A 21,316-nucleotide genomic window follows, 5' to 3' on the forward strand; every position below is an offset into this window, starting at 1 on the left:
CACAGGCATCACAAATTTTTTGCACCTTGGACTTTGACATGGGCAGACCATGGACCAGGTCCTTCTGAATTAGTTTGTTCAGAAGAGAAAAGCTTGCGTGCCCCAATCTTCTGTGCCACAGTTCAGCATCATCATCAACAGCTTTCAGACAACTCAGATCACCACTTTGTAAGGACTCGAAATCAGCAACATAGATGTTCTTGTATCTCTTGGCCACAAGTACCACTTCACCAGTTACCAGATCAGTAACTGTACATATCTTGGACAAGAATTCCACCTTGTTTCCTTTATCACAAATCTGAGAGACACTCAAGAGACTGTACTTAAGGCCATTGACATAGTACACATTTTTAATAGAATGAGTGAGTGACTTCTCGACTTTTTCAACTCCAAGAATGTACCCCTTTTTCCCATTTCCAAAGTATACACTCCCTTCTTGCAGGGCTTTTAGTGAAAGAAAGTCCATGGTGTTCCCTGTCATGTGTTTTGAACATCCATATCCATGAACCATTGTTGACTACTTCCTTTCACTATTCCCTGCACAAGAAGATCAAGAGTTAGTTTTAGGAACCCAAGAAAGTTTGGGTCCCTTGTAGTAGGCAAGAGGATGAATAAGAGCTCTCTTAGTCCATGCAGATAATGTGAGCTTTTTGTGAATGGAACCTGGTCCCTCTTTTGTAGTCACTTTTTCTGCAAACACTTTGTTTTTCTGAACAGATTGAACCCTGGCCTGACAATTTTCTTTGAAGTGCCTATTGTTCCCACAGTGGGTACAAAGCTAGTTATCAGAAATAGTGACGTACTTGTTGTGAGGGTTGTAAGGAGTTTTCTCCTTTTGGAACCCTATTCCCTTCCTGTTTCCACCATTATTAGTGTATATGGCAATGATAGCTTTTGAGGACTAGGTCCACTTTAGGAACTTTTCAAGATCATTTTTACTCTTTCCAGATCAGTTTGGAGGTGCTTGTTTTTCTCAGTTTCAACACACATCCTAGTTCTCATAGCTTTCAACTCATTTTCAAGCCTAATGTATTCCTCACTGGCTATCTCTTTTCCTTTTTCAGAATTTTCAGGTTTTGAATTAGTCCCTGGTCTCTCTATTGTTTCCTTTAGGTCTGCAATTACTGCCAAGAGATCATTCCTTTCTTCTTTGAAGTTTTCAATGGTTTCCTTATGGTCAATAACTACAGCCACTAAGTCATCTCTAGTTGTTCAGCTTCTCCTAGTTCTAAGGTTAAGGAATCCCTATCCTCCACAAGACTATGATAGGCATCAATCAATATACTAGCTAAAGACATGAGTTTCTTAGAAGAGTAGGATTTCAGATTTCTCTAAACATCCTTGAAATTTACCTCCTTGTTGTCATCGTCTTCATCATCATCTGATTGGGCCATCAAAGCAAAAGTTGAGTCATATTCATTTTCCTCGCCTTCAACTGCCATCATGGAACTATCACCAGCATCATTTTCATCTTCAGACTCACCAGAGGAATCTCTCTATGCTGCAAGAGCCTGTTTCATCACATTGTCAGCAGATCTCTTTCTTTTGAAGTCCTTGAAAGGAACCGGGTTCCTCTTAGTTGCTTTTTCAGGTTTGTTCTTGGAGAATTCTTGCTTCAAGAGAGGACATTCTTTGATGAAGTGTCCAGGCTTTCCACACTTATGATAGAGGTCATAGTTTTTTGGTTTGTTGGAGCTGCCCCTTTTTAGCAATTCTCCATTTCTTCTGACCATCTTGTGAAATCTTTTGGTTAAATAAGTCATGTCACTGTCTTCCTCACTTGAGTCATTTCTATCAGCTTTGAGTACCAGGTTCTTTTCTTTCTTTGGTTCTCTTCTTTCACTGTCTATCTTCCTCTTCATCTCGTAGGTCTTCAGATTTTCAACCAATTCTTCTATGGTCAGCTCCTGCAAGTCCTTTGATTCAGTAATAGCATTCACATTGCTTTCCCAAGGGCTAGGCAGAATGCTGCGGATTTTCCTCACTAGCTTGTTTCTAGGAATGGTTTCACCAAGTGAGTGTAACTCATTTATGATGGAAATGAATCATGTGTGCATATCTTAAATAGATTCATCGTCCTTCATCCTGAAGAGTTCATACTCGGTAGTGAGCATATCGATTTTAGACTGTTTTACTTGGGTGGTTCCCTCATGAGCTGTTTGCAAAGCTTCCCATATCTCCTTAGCAGTGTCTCAAGCAAAGATTCTATTATATTCTTCAGGTCCTATTCCATATACCAGAATCATTTTGGCAAGAAAATTCTTCTTTACAGCTTTCCTGTCTGCATCGGTGTATTCTTTACTCGTTATTGACATTGAGAATGGAAGTTCTTCCAGTACCTTTGTTGGAACATAAGGACCATTACATATGACATCCCATAACTCAGAATCCTCAGCCATGATAAAATCATGCATTCTTGTTTCCACCACCCATAGTATTGTCCATTGAACCTGGGTGGTAGATATGTAGATTGACCTTCTTCAAAATATGGTGGAGCAGCCATAAGGATCCTTCCTAGGTGTTAGCCTGATAGGAGGAACCTGCTCTGATACCAATTGTTAGTTTGTATGAGTCCACCAAATAGTAGAGTACCTGGTCCTCTATGAGGTTATGCTGAGAATGCTAGTAAAACTGTAAGTAAATGAGACACAGGATTTTTATGTGGAAAAATCTCAACTCAAGGGGACAAAAACCACGACCTACACCTGTAGGCTTTCAACTTCACTAACTTGTAAACACCTATTACAAGCCACTTTGTAATAACTCTATTACAAAGGATTCAACTCAACTAACTTGTGGTACACTCACCACAAGCCACTTTGTGACTCTCTAGTTACAAAGACTATAACTAACTCGTCATACTTTCACCACAAGCCACCACAAGTCACTTTGTCACTCTCTAGTTACAAAGACTTTAACTTATGACTAAACCTAGACACAACATAAACTCAGAGAGTTTACGGATTTTACAAGAGGATTCCTAATCAACGGTTCTGGCTAAGCAGTTTAGGAGATACAATAAGAACAATCACAAAGTTACAACTCAACTAAGGAAAACAAAATACTAACTTTAGGAACTGGTCCATAGTAGCGTTTAACTTTGTTCTTCAAGCTCGTGAGGATTGATTTCTGTATTTTGCAAAAGGCTTGAATAAGAAACAGAAAATGTTCAAGTGATGTTTTGATATAAGCTCATTGTTGATACACTTTGATAACATCACTTGAAATGATGTAAGCACTTTAGTTGGTCAAGGAATAAGTGGGCACTGGAAACAGTGCAGTGCAGGCAGAAATAGTGCAGGCGGTCACGTTGCTTCCAGCTGTATCCAATTGACTTTGTACTGCTATGAGGGAACCACAAGGATATCAGGTCCTTGTTAGGTTTCCTATATCCTGAAGCTATAGTAGTTCACATTTAGCTAGAATCCGTTAATCTTGCAGTGTAGTCCAAGTGTGTCAGGTTCCCTATCTGTTCTTAACAATAAGTTTGTTAGATCATCAAAACATAAGGCGAAGACATTTAAAAACTATCACTTTATTATGGCATTCTTTTATTTATGTAGTACAAATTGGAGAATAAAGCGGGTAGCTTTTCACATACATATTACCCCACTATAAATTGTAGTAATAGAAGATATTAAATCTTTCCTTTATTTATAGTCTCAATATAATCAACCGCTTTCGCGTATACTTTAGAAACTGAATTAGTTTCTTTGAGACTTACTACAACACAATACTTTATTGGTAATCAATTATGTTTCTCCAAAATAGTATAATTTGCTCTTGTAGAGTTCTCAGCTAATTTGGTACTACCACATATTCATGAACATCCATATGGTGAATATCTCTTTTAAAGAGAAAGTTATACCATTATGGTCAAGGTCAGAATTTTATACAAGAATTGCATTACTGTTGCCCTTTAATAATCACATCGCCAAAATATTTTGGCGTACAATAGGTATGTGACCAATGATCATTCATGCCATAATAATGACATTATTTTCTTATTTTCCCTCAAATCTTATTCTAGAGGTGAGTGTGGTATATCCACTACCACTAGCACGTTCAAATTCTTTCAAGAATGCATATGTATTCATAAATTACATGTTGTTACATTCACATCATGAATGGGCCATAATCATCTATATGTGCTTTATAAAATCTCATTTCAAATCGATGACAAACATTACTTTCACATAGTGAAAGATTATTTTGAGAATCCTTATTATTATCATTACCACGATGATGACGATTACAATTTTGTCTATTACCACATCCACATCCATTGATACCTTCACGGTAATAATTTTGTCTTCTTTCAGACTTATCACATACTGCAATCACATTCTCTTAAGGGAATGAGAATGAAGCAAATTCAATGGGCCGGATTTCCAATTCTTTGCCCACAATCCTACATGAATTTTATCATGGCAAGGCATAGAAATTTTTACCACTTTGGGTGGTTATAATTTCTTACAAACTCTATTAGAGTTATAATCAAAGTTTATTGTCTTTGCTTGTATTTAAAATCAAATTATAGAATTTCGAGAAAATAAAGTAAAATACTTACCTTAAATCCAGAATTTAATCATGAAGGGAGTTCGTGGAACAATTGACAATCATTATACTCAATCCCAAAGCTTCCACTTAATTTGTTAGAGTGTTGTCACGACCCGAATTTCCCACCGTCGGGACCGTTATGGCACCTAACATTGCACTCGCTAGGCAAGCCAACGATACAGAATATTTCATATTTCTTCTTTATCTTTTAATAATTAAAACTTAACAAAAGTAAATCAACGGAAATAAATGCGGAAGAACACAATTTAAAAGATCATCTTTTTGCTAAGAACAAAAACCCTAGTAAATTCCAACCCAGAACTGGTGTAACAACTCACGAATAGTCTACGAATACTACAAATAATGTTCTGAACGAAAAGTTTACATCTGTCTCGAAAGTAGATAAAATAGAAATGAAGTAGGATAGAAGGGGACGTCAGGGCTTGCGGATGCCTGCAGACTATCTTGGGTCTCCGGAATGCAGCAACACCAACCAACCTCTCGATCAGCCACTAGCTCCGAAATCTACACAAGAAGTGCAGAGTGCAGTACCAGTACAACCGACCCCATGTACTGGTAAGTGTCGAGCCTAACCTCGACGAAGTAGTGACGAGGCTACGGTGGGGCATCACAACATATACAACCTGCAACAGTTTATACTAAAAGGAAAAGGAAATACAGAGTGAAGTATAATAGAATATTACATTAAATGAATACGGAAACCAGTCGTTCTAACAGTACTAAGCTATAACCAATCCTTAGGGAGTTTCAATATCTCAGTAATGAACTAAAACAGAAATGAATCCTAAATCAATAACTGATGCGGCGTGCATCTAGATCCCACCATATAAATAATAACAATATCAATATTCACCCTTATTACTCCTTGTTGCGATGTGCAACCCACTCCCACCAGTCTACCCTTATTACTCCTCATCACATATCACCCTTATTCCTCCTATTGCGTCGTGCAACCCGATCCCATATATTCACATTCAGTTCTGTTGCGGCATGCAACCCGCTCATATATATATATATATATATATATATATATATATATATATATATATATATATATATATATATATATATATATATATATATATATATATATATATATATATATATATATATATATATATATATATATATATATATATATATATATATATATATATATATATATATATAACGAATCACAAAAATAAAAACAAATGTTTCACAAGTTAACTCAAATCCTCCACAACACTTATACCTCAATCCACACAATGGAATATCACTACGATTATGAAATTTTACCAGTGTAAACTACTCAGCGAGACCAACCAAGGTGTATCATAAGGCACCAATAAATCAATATAAGCCAGCAGGATAATAAAACGGAACCATGAAACAATTAAACACTTCAATAAAGAGAACAAAAGTTAATATGAAGCAATTAGACATGGAAATATTTATGAGCAAGTAGAAATTAAGGCAGGAGAGTAGTATATAGGAAACGGGGAAGGTAACAAGCTAAAATGATAATTTGGTGGTGCATAGGTACTCGTCACCACACCTATACGCCACACACATGTAATTTCACATAGAAAATAAGTCGGGTATCCCTAATCCCTCAAGTCAAGGTTAGACCAAACATTTACCTCAAGCCAACGGGTATTTCAAAGCTAAATCACCGACCTACTTCTCGATTCCATCACCAATTCATTCGTATCTAGTCACATTTAACTTAATAACATCAATAAATGCTAAATAACTCAACTTCAATGCATAATTATAGATTTTCTAACATTTTCCCCAAAAAGTCAAAAACCCGACCCGGGCCTGCTTGGTCCAAACTCGAAATTCGGACTAAAATACGATTACCCATCCACCCCTGAGCCCGTATATACAATTGGTTTTGGAATCCGACCTCAATTTGAGATCTAAATCCCTAAATTTTGAAATTCCTAAATTCTACCCAAAAATACCCAATTCCATGAAAAACCCTAGATTCTAGGATGAAATCTTGTAAAAAGATGAAATATATTGGAAGAAATAAGTTAAGAATCATTAACCTATAATTTGGGGAAGAACTTGCTCTAGGAAAATTGCCCCTTGGAGTTTAGGTTTTGAAAATTGGAAGAATGAATGAAAAATCCCGTCCAAGGCCCTTTTACTCAGCTGCAGATGTCGCATTTGCAACCTGAGCTTCGCACTAGCGAAGCTCGCAAATACAAGAAAGGCATCACAAATGCGAACCTTCCACATTTCTGTTGCTATCACAAATGTGAACCATTTGATCGCAAATGCGAAGTTCCCCCTGCCCTGACCTCTTCGCAAATGCGAAGAATATGTTCGCAATTGCAAACTATGCCGGCCCAGGTCTCCTTCACAATTGCGATAGAGACCTCGCAATTGCCAAGTCTATGAAGCTCGCAAATGCCAAGCCTGATCTTGCAATTGCGAGATCAGAGGCCTGCAACTCAGCTGAAGCATATCAACAATTTCATAAGTCCAAAAATCACTCCGTAGCCTATCCAAAACTCACCCGAGCCCTCGGGGCTCCAAATCAAACATGCACACAAGTCTTAAAATATCATATGAACTTGCTCGCGCGATCACTTCACAAAATAATATCTAGAACTATGAATTCAACACCAAAACTCATGAAATTCTCAAGATAGTTCAAAATTCCTATTTTCTCAACCAAGGGTCCGAATTATATCAAATCTCTTCCGTTTTTCACCAAATTGCACAGATAAAGTCTAAATACCGTAATGGACCTGTACCGGGATCCGGAACCAAAATACGGACCCGATACCAACAAGATCAAATCTTATTAAATTTCCAAAAACCATTATATTTTCAGTTAAACAATTTTTCTTCAAAAATTCATTTCTCGGGCTAGGGACTTCGAAATTCGATTCCGGGCATACGCCCAAGTCCCATATTTTACTACGGACCCTCCGGGACCATCGAAACACGGGGCCGGGTCTGTTTACCCAAAATATTGATCAAAGTTAACTAAAATCATCTTTTTAAGCCAAAAATTATTATTTCTTAAATTTTTCACACAAAAGCTTTCCGGTATCGTGCCCGGACTGCGCACGCAAATCGAAGAGAGATAAAAAAGGGTTTTTAAGGCCTCAGAATACGGAAACAGATTCTAAAATAAAAGATGACCTTTTGGGTCCTCATATTCTCCACCTCTAAAACAATCGTTCGTCCTCGAACGGACATAGAAAAGTACCTGAGTCGGTGAAAAGATGGGGATATCGGCTCCTCATATTGGACTCGGACTCCCAGGTAGCTGCCTCAATAGGCTGACCTCTCCCCTACACACGAATCGAAGGATAACTCTTCGATCTCAACTGACAAACTTGCCTGTCTAAAATGGCTATTGGCTCCTCCTTATAGGTCAAATCGTTGTCCAACTGGACAGTGCTGAAGTCTAACATGTGGGATGGATCGTCGTGATACTTCCGAAGCATGGACACATGAAACACTGGGTGCACAACTGATAAACTCGGCGGCAACGCAAGTCTGTAAGCCACCTCTTCCACTCGATCAAGGATCTCAAAAGGTTCAATGAACCTAGGGCTTAACTTGCCCTTCTTCCCAAATCTCATCATGCCCTTCATGGGTGACACCCGAAGCAACACTCGCTCTCCGACCATGAATGCCACATCACGAACCTTATGATCGGCATAACGCTTTTGCCTGGACTGCACTGTACGGAGCCTATCCTGAATGATTTTAACCTTGTCCAAGGCATCTTGCACTAAGTCTGTACCCATTAACAGAGCCTCCCCCAGCTCAAACCACCCAACCGGTGATCGACATCATCTACCATATAATGCTTCATTGAGAGCCATCTGGATACTCGATTGATAACTGTTGTTGTAGGCAAACTCCGCTAACGGCAAGAACTGATCCCAAGAACCTCCAAAGTCAATAACACAGGCGCAGAGCGTATCCTCCAAAATTTGAATAGTACGCTCGGATTGTCTGTCCGTCTGAGGATGAAATGTTGTGCTCAACTCGACCCGCGTACCCAACTAACGCTGCACTACCCTCCAGAAATGCGAGGTAAAATGCATGCCTTGGTTAGAAATGATAGACACGGGCACACCATGAAGACAAACGATCTCACAGATATAGATCTCTGCCAACAGCTCCGAAGAATAGGAAATTGCCATAGGAATGAAATATGCTGACTTAGTCAGCCTATCCACAATAACCCACACTGCATCAAACTTTCTTTGAGTTCGTGGGAGTCCAACAACGAAGTCCATGGTGATACGCTCCCATTTCCACTCAGGAATGTCAATCTTCTGAGGAAAACCACCAGGTCACTGATGCTCGTACTTTACCTACTAACAATTCAAACACCGAGCTACATATGCAACAATATCCTTCTTGATCCTCCTCCACCAAAATTATGCACGCAAATCGATGAGAGATAAAAGGAGGTTTTCAAGGCCTCAAAACACGTAAACGGATTCTAAAATAAAAGATGACCTTTTGGGTCATCACAAGTCTCGTGCTAAAAACGTGTTATAAAACAATAAAAGAAGAATATTGCAAAGAAAGAGAGAGAGAATTCTTATTGCTTTGAGATCAATTACAATGGAATAGAACCCCTCTATCTATAGGGGAAAAGTGACGTAGCCACCAAGGAACAAACCCTAGAATCTCTCTAAAATATAGACATTTACCTTTAAATAGAATTCTATTTATAACATAAATAAAATATATGTATTTTGTATATCGGGTGTACGAACGACATGTAAAATATATACAACTAACGTAATTGTGTATACAAGTTGTATATAAGTTATATGTCAATTATAGCTTTTGATCGTATTCTATACAAAACAAATTGTATGCAAGTTGTATATAAATTATAGCTTTTGACCGAATTTGTATATATTTTATAAAAAGCTTTAATTACTTTTTATAAATAAAATAACCTAGCTAAACCGGATAATATTATTCTAATTTTATATATATACAATATACATCGACTTCAATCCATACAATTTTAATGGATCTAATAATCCGCCTTTGGGTACTACCTTCAACTCTAATCTATATTATATTAAAAGCATGAACTTCTAAAGTTAAAAGTTGAATTACTAAAATGCCCTTCTTATTTACCTAAATATTCTGCTTCTAAAAATATTTAGGAATAACATATTAGTAATATCGTTTAAATAGGAAAGAACCTATTTAATTTAAGTGGCATTTGTAAAAAGTTGTGTTTGTTCTTATTAGCATCTAAGTTTTCTTTTAAGAATAGCTTCAACTGTTGGCTTTCTAAAAGTCTTGTTCAAAAGATGCCTTGAAGGAAAAAAAAAACTTGCCTAAATATTTGTCTCTTGTTGTCAAAATGTAGAAAGAAAACAATGCAATTACTAGCTTTTTCCTGAAAATTTTTTTATGACAACTTTGCCAATTTGCCATTCTTGTCAAATCACTTTAGCAGTTCTTCTATCCACTTCTTACTATTTTCTTTGAGTTTTTTTTGTGAAGAAACTATGATCCCATTTGGCCATGAAATTTTTTTATTTTTTTCCGAAAATGTTTTACTTTTTTTTCGAAATCAGTGTTGAATTTTGGTGTTTTCCGAAAATTTGAAAACCTCCAAAAGGTTGTTTTTCAATTTTTTTCTCAAATCACTCATATAAATTCAAAAACAACCCAAAATTATATTCATGCCCAAACACAACACTAATTTTCAAATACCATTTTTATTTGAAATTTTTTTTCACTTTTTCCGAAATTTTATTCTATTGCATGAGCAAATACTATGCTGAAGATTGCTTCCTTCAAACACCTTGCCCACATACATTCCTTCATACTTTTATTATATAAAACTTTCTAGCATGATTTACTCAATTGAAGGGATGTAATCTTTTATAGTATTAGTTACTAACGTTCAAAATAGTTTCTAACTGTTCCTTTTTCTTATCCTGTTCTCAATTGTGGCAGTCTTTTCAAAACAGAGAAACTATTGGTTGGATTTTAAAAATGAGAACAAAGCCTTGATGATAAGATGAAAAGATGATCACGCATTATAGAGCCATACAGTTCTTTGGTGAAGGTAAGCATACAAAATTATATCCTCTTGCCATTGATTTGGGTCTGAAATAACTCATGTGCTTCTACAGAGGTGATAGTACATTAGATTATAATAATATTTTATATATGTGTGTTCCTCTACATATATAATGTGAGACCTCCATATATAAAGGTAAATTTATAGTTTTTATCAGATATATAACATGGAACCTTATCAAAAACACTTCTCTTTGTCATTCGTTGCTACAAATCTCTTTGTTCTTCGACATAACAAAGGTGTATCCTTTCCCTATCCTATGAACAACTCTTCCATACGTGACGATTAATAGGATTAAGGGTTGTTCGTGACATATGACAGTGCATCTCATTATCAGTGTGGACATTGCATTTTGCTAATCATTCTAATTCCTTTATGTTTTGCAAGGACGATAAATAAAGTATATGATTAAACAAGCCCATTCCTTTTAGCAGAAGCTCTCTTCTCATTTATATAGAGATGTCATGATTATCTCTATTACTTATTATATTACTATAGGACTTATGAACAACACAAAGAATACATAAGAAACATAACTTTTATTTTTTTAATTTTTTTTTCAAGAATCAATAAAATTTCACATTAAATTCAGAATTCTGTAACAATTGGTTGCTAAGAGGTTACCTTCTTTGAAATTTAAGCAATATATATTTTCCAGCATATATGTGTCAAAATACTAATAAATACACATAAAATATACTATAAAAATAAAAGAATAACCTATGCTATTTTGCTTTACCTTCATTAACAATGAAGTTCATAAAATAAAAAATCTTTTCCTGTCATCCAATTATATAGGTACTCTTTACTGATTTCAGTTAATTTACTTCATACACCAACTAAACTCTAATAAGGGATATCAATATTGACAACTAGAGTCTTGATGATGACCGAGCAATTGAAAAGGATAAATGGAATATACACCAAGAATATCAGTCTATAAAAAAGGTTAAAATAGCATGGTCTAGCCATTTTTCGGACTGGTCATTCAAAAATAGCCAGCGTTTGCCAAGTCAATAAAAAATAGCCACTATTTTACTGCAACAGAGACCGGTCCAGCATAATATACTGGAGTTCGGTGCACCTGTGTATGAACTTACAATATATTATGTTGGACCTGTATACTTTGCTGGCTCCAGTATAATATATTGGAGACTGGAGAACCGGTGCTCCAAACTCCAGTATATTATGTTGGACCAGTATATTATACTGGAACTCCAGTATATTATACTGGAACTCCAGTATATTATGCTGGAGTATTTTTCCGGATTTTGAACAGTGATTTCGTTCAGATTTATCTTTACATAAAAAGTGGCTAAATTTCGATTACTTTTGAAACTGTGGCTATTTTTGAATGACCACGTGTAAATCTGACTATTTTTTAATTTCCCCCATAAAAAGTGTACTTCATACATGTTTTTTGCTTCATGAAATTTAAATAGTATTAAATTACACGTATCTTATTAAATTTTGATTTCTATTTTCGTAGGTTCAGATGATATCGAAAAGCATCTTTACCTCGACGAAATAAGTCACCAGATATAACGATCCACATTGAAATTGAACATTCAGATAATCTTCTACTTTACTCATCATGTATAGTTATTATTTTGAAGCTTTATTTTAATAACATTGATATTATTTTACAAAATCATGTATTACATGGCTCGATAAATACACGTACAACACACGTATGAAAATATATATATATAAGGATCCAGTATTATCGTACGTATTGATTTTAAATCCTGAATTTCTCTCAACGCTCTCTCTATATGCAATGCACTTGCCAACAACATGTAGGCATAACATAATGGTAAAATTGGCAATCTTGTTGATGTTTAGCAAATAGCATAAACATGAGAAGTACTTGAACCTAAATTTGCTAAGGGAAGTGCAGAAAAGTATTGAAAGCAGCTAAAGTTAGATTGACGCCACCTTATTCCAAAAAGTTGTTTAAAACATCTATAGTGGAGGGACCCACGCGAAATATCATTAAAATTTTCTCAAAGAAGATTAGGTATCCTTAAAAGACTAATCTATGATTAGTTTCCGAATATCTTGTTTAAGCATGAGCTCTAGTTGATAACCCCACTTAGGTCATGATATCCCATCCTTCTCTTAAATTATATTTGTTATCTCCCTAGGGCATAACTGAGATGGGTGTGACTAATTGTACATGTCTCTGTTACTATTGAATGTAACTAAGAATGCTTATATTTCTCTACCTGAATTGTAAGTACTGATAATCTTCACTAACTGGGTACCTCGTACCCTTCTTCACCTTGCTTCTTTTACTTGCTGAAACTTTTATCTACCTTCTATATATCTTATTGATTTTTACCATATGGGTGGATAGATATTCATGCCTTAGGGATCCTTATTTATTGTAAGCACGTGATTTTTGCCCTATATGAGAATTACTCCCAAAAAAATCAAAATAAAATGATTTTCCTTGATGTGCAATTTTGAGAATTGATGTGACATTTTTGGATAATTATTTATATTTGTATGTGCATGTTTATTTGTTAAATTAATAAAAAATACAAAAATATGTCGCATTTTGCATGTAGGATTTAATTCTACAATTGTTAGTAATTAAGTTTGTTTTACAAAATTAAAAATTACAAAAATAGGCATCTTTTGCATTTTTAGCATTTAATGTCCAATTGCACAATTTTATGCTTAATTATTACTTAATTGTGCGTTAATTGTTATTGGGAGTTAATTTGCGCTTTTATAACTTAATAATAATTTAAGGATTTTAGAATTTAGTTTTAGAAAAATAAAAGAAGAAAAGAGAGCAAAAATATAAAGAAAATCGGAATTGGGCTCTTCTTCAAATTCAAGACACAAGCCCAAAAAATACCCAACCTTCCCCACGACCCGGTCCATTTCAACACGGGTCGACCCGGTCCGCCCCATAACCCCAATACCTAACCCCTCTTCATTTTTCATTTTTCCCAAAAACAAAACAAAACAAAAAAAAAACCCAAACCCTAAAACTAAACTATCCGCCCCCCACCCTCTCTTCTTCTTCTCCAAGACAACACCCCAAAACCCCAAGCAGCCATGGCTGCTGCCCTTTCCCTCTCACGCCTCACCCTCAACACACACACACACACGTCGTACTTCGTCTTCCTTACGTGAACCAGTCCGGCAACCCCCCCATTAAATCCGACGACCTTCATCTTGTATCGAAACAGCCCGCCTCCTCACGACCCTAGCTCGGACTGCCCTACACCTCCATCTCCTTTGAAACCCACTGCTGCTTCATCTTCTCCGCCCAAACGACCACTGCCACTACTTCGTCCGCCATGAACGACGTAAGCTCCAAGCGCAATTGTGTGTCGTCCAAACATCGGCTTCTACTTCTGCTTGTTGCGTCTCCTTCACGCACAAAACGACCCTGCTGCTTCTGCCTTCATCTTCTTCGATCTTGAGCTCGACACCCATGGCTGCTGTTGCGTCTTCTGCTTCACCACTGTTGCTCTTGCTGTGTCGTCTCCTTACCATGTCGGACGACCACCGCAGAAACGTGACTGCTTCACTGCCTTCATCTCCTTTGTGGCTTTCGCTGCCCAGCCTACTGGCAGCTGTTACTGCTTCTTCTTCGCTACGTCCAAATAGACCCCATCGTTGCTGCTTCACATTTGGGTTCGTCGCTTTCAGTCCAGTCCAAAAACGAGACTCAACCATCTCGTTTGTTCGAGCTTTGGCCGAGGTTTGTCGAAACAGTCCATACATAGTTCGAGTTCGTCGTTGGTCAGTCGTTGTTCGTGGTTTCGATCCGGTTAGTGGGTTTTGAGTTTCACTTTTGTCCGTTATTTTGTTTTTGATATTATCAAATCTAAAATCGGTAAATATTTGTTTTGTTCGTGTTCTTTGTTTTGTTAATTTTTCAGTTTGTTCATGTGAAATTGTTAGTTTAATGTTTGTTAGATTCAAATTGAAGTTTAATTAATTATTTCTTCAGTTTGTTTCATGTGTTATGTATTGTTTCAGAAATTGTTAATGTTGGTTAAATCATTTGAATCCGTCACGTTTGTTGTTTAAAATAGATTTAATTCATGTTCATCTTTGTTTGAAGTTCGTTTGTAACCCCAGTGATTTAATGTGAGTTTTTGTTTTGGTTTTTGATTCATTGATTTAGTTTGAATCATGTATTTTGTTGTTGAATTTGTTTAGAAATTGGTCATATTTGCTATATTTTGGTTGAGATTGATTAGGTGAATTGGTTATAGCTGATGGGTAGTTTGGTAAATTGCAGTACGTTCATGGGTAAAATGGTAATTGCAATAAGGTCGGAGGGGTAGTTTTGGAATTGAACATTTTGAATAATTCTTTATGTTAAGCATGAGGGACAAGATGTAATGGGGTGGGGTTGATATAATTGTTTAATATAATGGGGGACAAGACATAATGTAGTGGGGGAGAATAATGTAATTGTTTATGTTAAGCATGGGGGACAAGATGTAATGGGTTGGGGGTTGATTAATTGTTTAATATAGTGGGGGACAAGACATAATATAGTGGGGTGGGAATAATGTAATTATTTATGTTAAGCATGGGGGACAATGTTTAAAATAAAGAAAACATTAATTAGTGGGGACAAAGCATGCAATTGGGGGAATATTTCAGGTTGGGGATTCAAGACAAGAGTCTTGTTATAAATAGAGTCATTGGACACATTCTTAAGGAGGAAAAAAGACTTGAATATTAGACTTGAACTTGAAAGACTTACTTAGAGAGAGAGGAATACATTCTGAAAATCTGAAGAGAGTGTGATAGAGTTTAAAAAGAGAAAACAAAAACAAAGTGAGAAACGAGTTTAGTTTCGGGTTTTAATAAACGCGTGGGTTGTTGCTGTTTAGTTTGTTTACAAACTTTTGGGTTTTGTTCTATTGAGTTGTTCGGTTTTTACTTCAAAGTTTTCTGGGCCTTGAATCTGGTTCGAATTTGTTGTTGTTGGGTTGTTACTGTTGCTGTGTATTTACACTACTGCTGCTTCTACTGATCTTCATCTTCTTTCCTTGCTTTCCAAATACCAGGTACACAAACTGATACATTGGTTCATCTTGTAAGCCACTCGAAGCATGAATGCAAAAAATGAGAAAGATTTGAAGTTGTAATTTAATGTAGTCTTTTCTTTCTTTTACTGTCTGTATGTAGAATGTTCTATGTGTTGCCATGTAAACTCTTTAAGCAACTCACTTTCGAAACTTAACTATAATAACCCAAAAGTATGTAAATAAAGTAGGACCTTATCTTCATTTATAGTCATGTTAAGATTATCCTTTTAAAAATAAGGAGACGAGCCTCGCCAAATAAAAATGCAAGCTGCGGGGCCCTCAATAATTGGTCATAATAAATACTTAGAATTTGGGATGGACTGTTTAGTGAATTTCACTGCCTTCCCCAAAGACAATAACGCGTTAGACTCTTTAGGCGCGATTTAATTAATCTTACCTTCTTAAACTCGGGTGCGCATTTCATGCGACCCAAATCCAAATCCCAAAACATTGAATAAAACTGTGTTCCGGATTGCGAGTGCATTTCATGTGACGTCATCCAAAGACATGTTTTTAAACGATGTTCACATTCTTTTGAAATATAATAATAAAAGCGGCTAAGGGATAAAATTTGCACATAATTTTATAATATGTATTATATCAGATAATCAAGCTGAATATAACAGTTGAGCGACCGTGCTAGAACCACGGAACTCGGGAATGCCTAACACCTTCTCCCGGGTTAATAGAATTCCTTATCCGGATTTCTGGTTCGCAGACTGTAATACAGAGTCATTCTTTTCCTCGATTCGGGATTAAATTGGTGACTTGGGATACCCTAAATCTCTCAAGTGGCGACTCTGAAATAAATAAACAAATCCCATTTCGATTGTCCTTTAATTGGAAAAAACTCCTTCACCCCTCGCGGGGGCGGAAAAAGGAGGTGTGACAGCTTTGGCGACTCTGTTGGGGATGATAACCCAGAACCACTGGTTCAGGGTTAGAAATTCGAGCTTATATAAATTGTTATATTTGGTTTTATCTGATTTTGTTACATGTTTTGGCTCAATGTGCTAATTGGTTTCCTTTTACCGCTTTGATATTACGTGAACTGTATATAAACTGTGCCGAAACCCATTCCTCTGTGAGTCTTCTGAATCATGAAGAAGGGTGTACTTCGTACGACTTCTTTTCTGTATAGTGTCAAATTCAAATTTAGAACGAGGTTCGGACAAGTAGCTAAACCGGTGAAACTTCTGTATTCCCGGTACGCTGCCCCCTCTCGGTTCGAGCTGTCCGCTCGGGTAAGCCAGGTCTAGAACAAACACCCAGGTTCTAAACCTAGTATAACAAAGCCACATGCCGGATCCCTAGTAGAAACGCTTATTTGCATCATGCGCATTTGACTTAGGGGACTCAACACAGGAGTTGGGTCCGTCTAGGACTAGCAACCTGAAGTGAAAAGACCATCATGCTGCATACTGTGTGCTTTATGCATTTACTTGTTTCGGACTTGCATGCTGACCGGCTTCGAAAAATCGGGAATATTGAAAAATTGCGAAAAAGAGGGAAGTAACTGTGTAGAGAGTTAATTGCCTATTTTAGAAAGTAAAAAACCCAATGCCCCAAACACTAGCGAAATTCTGCCGAAATTTTGGGGAAAATGAAAAAAAAAAAAGAAAAATATTTTTTTTATAGTTTGTTTCATTCAAAAAAGGAAAAGAAAAAATAGGAAAGAGTCTCTTATTTTTAGGTTGAAGAATAGGTTGGTCATTTTGTTGAAACGAAAAGAAAAAAAAATCTTCACTTTGTCTTGTTTTCAAAATAAAGAAAAAAGAAGAAAAAGAAAAATAGTTTGTCTTGCCATGAAAAATGAAAATGAAAAAAGAGTCTTGTTTTTAAAATGTTTTTTTTTTAATTTATTTATTTGTTTATGAAAATGCCAGAAATGAAAATAAAAAGAGTCTTGCGTTGAACGTGGTTTTATTATTTGTTGCAATATATATATATATATATATATATATATATATATATATATATATATATATATATATATATATATATATATATATATAAATCCAAAAAGTATTTTTCTTTATTTCCTTTCTAGAAAAGTTTTTTAGACCCCCAATTTTCAAAAAAAAAATCCAAAAATATTTTCCATTATTGATTTCTTTAGAAAGTCTTTTTAATTGTTTTTTTTTACAAAAAAAAAATCCAAAAATATTTTCATTCTTCTTTTAAAATTGAAAAGAGAATTCAAAATTCAAAAATATGTTTTAGAAGCGTTTCTTTCATTGGAAGTAAAATTCGAAAAATATTTTCTTTCTTCTTTAGATGTTTTTCTTTCGAAATTCAAAAAATTTTAAAATCCTTTTCTTTAGAAATCCTTCTTTGCAAAAATGCTCCCTTTCTTCTTTATAAGTCTTTCCTTCAAAAAAAAAAAAAAAAATATATATATATAAAAAGTTAGTTTATTTACTTTATTCATGATCTCCCGAACTACGCGGGTTTGATTCTCACCCGATGTGAGATACGTAGGCAACCCTCATCGGGTCCAACCTCCCCTTTTGCTAAAATAGCCAAAAAAAACAAAAAAAAAACATGTCAAAATTTTAATTTTGTCATAAATAAGTCGGGTTATGTTCAACCTCCCCTTTTGCAAAAAGTAGCAAAAAAGAAATATATATATGTCAAATTTTAATTTCATCATAAAGAAGTTGGGTGACGCTGTTTTGTCAAGACATAGCGAAATGTTCCCGAAAGGGACGCCGGAAGGCTGACTTTGCATAAACAACCACCTTTTGGGTCATGTTTAAGATTTGGTCCAGTTGACCCACACAGCCTTAAAAATCTTCGTCCCCGAGGCGTTGAAAGGTCGTGTTTGCAATATTGAGTTCTCTATTTTGAAAAACGATAAAAAGAGTCATGAATAAGTCGGGTGATGCTGTAGCCGAATGTTCCCGAAAGGGACGCCGGAGGGCTGACTTTGTATAAACAGCCACCTTGGGTCATTTTTTTAGGATTTTGGTCCAGTCGACCCACACAGCCTTAAAAATCTTCGCCCCCGAGGCGCTGAAGGGCCGTGTTTGCAACACCAGGTTTTTATTGTAATTTGAAAAGAAAAAAAACAAAGAGTCAGCGGTCAGGTGAATACCGTTTGGATTTTTGGTCAAAATAAGTCGAGCCAGCTTCGGCCGCGTCTTAAACCGTTCTTGCCAAAATAGCCTTAGAGTATCTTTCAGTTGTCGAAAGGCTATTTTCGTAAAAGAACGGAAAAGTTTGAAAAATGTCAAAATAATCCTCCCCGGCCTCAAAATTCATGTGAGATTTGGAAGGGGCCACATTTGCAAAAATAGTCGTTTGGTTGCATTTGTCAAACGGGGAAAGGAAGCTGGCCTTTTTGTTTCGAGGTTATAAATCTTTAATTAGAATATGTGGGTTGTTTGATTTTTGAGTTTGTAGGTCATCTTCAAACCTTTGAAACCCAGTTTATTTTAATATGAAAATTGAAAAAAAATGATTAGTATTGTTTATCTTTTATTGGTCCGAACTACGCAAGGTCTGATTCATGCGGGGTCATGATACATAGGCAATCTCCATAAGATTCGACCACCACTGAAAAAGAAAAAAAAAAGAGAAAAATAAAGGAAAGCGCGAGTGCATCACATCTTTGATAGAACGGTTTAACTGTTTAGGTGCATTGCATCTCTGATATATGATTATCTGTCAAATGCCCTAACACTAACGTGATGGCTTCCCTTTGCTGTGTTCATATATAGAAAAGTGGTTGGTTGTGGTAACTCCTCCCTGCAAAGCAAATGACACAGAACCTCAGAACAGAGTGGGTCGGTACTGATGACCGACAACAATTGGTCGAACGGAACAACGGGTTGGTAGAAGAAGTGAAAATGCTGAGACAGCATGTGGTAGACATGTATCAGACATGGATAACTGGGAAAGCACCACCCCCTCCACCGCCAAGCCTTTCGAACTCTGTCATTACCCAAGCACCCAACACCATAACGGAGGATCCCCCATACTCTCCATCCCAACCCACTTATGACAGCTTTCCCAGCTACCCGAGTAGCTCCATCACTCGTCCACGCTACTCCCCTCCCCAACGCTACTTTTCTCCACGAGATTCCCAAAGATGGGCTTCACTGTCCAAATACCCAGCTCCACAAAAGGCTTATCCACCCTCACAAGCCTACCGGAAGCCCCCTGGATCAGGTTTCCGGCCCAATCAAGCATTTAGGAACGAGAGGTTACTGAAACGAGGAAAGGCTCTCACCCCTATCGGAGTATCTTATGCAATTCTGTTTGAAAGGCTAAGGCATGCTGGCTTGATTGAGCCACTCCCCGCATATACTCCAGATCCACATGCAAGAAACTTTGATCCGGCAGCACGATGCGCATACCACTCCAATGTCAGAGGACATAGCATTGAAGACTGTCGTTCCTTGAAAAATGAAATAGAAAAAATGATTCAGGAAGGGGCAATTGTGATCAATGACAGTGACAGGGAGCACGCGAATCCTCTTGAGAACTCGCTGACCAAGGTTAAGGATGTTGAAGCTAGTAATGGTCTTGGCAGTATTAATGCAAAGCTCAGTGGCTAAGATGCCAGGTTTGATAATTGGGAGGGCGCTTCGTTCCTTGGTTATCAAGAGAGAAGTTTTTGATGGTTTATTTTGTTGTCATTTCTGTTGACTGGATTATTCTTAGGGTTGTAGTCTGGATGTTGTCTGGTGTCAAACTTTCTTATCGTTCCATTTTGTCATATCGGTTTGTTTATGTTTTGTCCAGGCTGTTTTAGGATTTTATTCTGGTTTGTTTTGTTTGTTTTGTTATTCAAACCATTCCACCGGTAGTCTAAAGCAAATCCGGTCTTTTATTATTTCCAGTCATCTTTTTGTTTAGTCCTTTTATCATTTTATTCAACGCCGAGCCTAGTGACATGACATGCGCACACAGTTTGGGCCTAATCTTAAAAGTTAATCATAAAACCCTGGAGAGGTGATCAGAACATTTAAAGAAAATAAGGACGGTTTGAGATTATTCAGAGCTCGAGTCATATGGAACTGGGGCAAGTAAAACATAAAGAAAACCATTAAAAGCAAGATTCGCCAAATTGGCATGAGGGTCGTTCATGATGATGAGAGCGAGAGTGTCGCCCAACGGTGCTTTTAAAAATGACAAATGAAAAGCAAATGTTAAATATAATTGTCAAGTCCATGCACCATCAGAAGAGGCTACAAATCTTTGCTTAAATTGTGTTGTTTGCACTTGGCATGTTTCGAAGACTGGAATGACGAATGCATTTTGTTCTGCTACCTAAACACTTTACCCTCCGTTACCCCTTTTGAGCCTTATTTATTTTTCTTTCATACCCCTCATTCGGAATCGGTAACAATAGGTTAGAAACACAAAACATGGAAGATAAAAAAGAAAAAAAAGAGAAAGAAAAGAAAACAACAAAACGAAAAAAGAGAAAAGAAAATAAAAAGAGAAAAATGATAAAAAAAAAAACAAAAGAAAGTCAGAAGAAAACAGAGGAATTGAGAACTACGTTTGACCCGATTCCTCAAAGAGGATACATAGGCGCTTCACGGCTCGGTCATAGGGTGCATAGAGTGCA

This window comes from Nicotiana tabacum, chromosome 11, assembly GCF_000715075.1.
Source record: "Nicotiana tabacum cultivar K326 chromosome 11, ASM71507v2, whole genome shotgun sequence".
Taxonomy (NCBI): Eukaryota; Viridiplantae; Streptophyta; class Magnoliopsida; order Solanales; family Solanaceae; genus Nicotiana; species Nicotiana tabacum.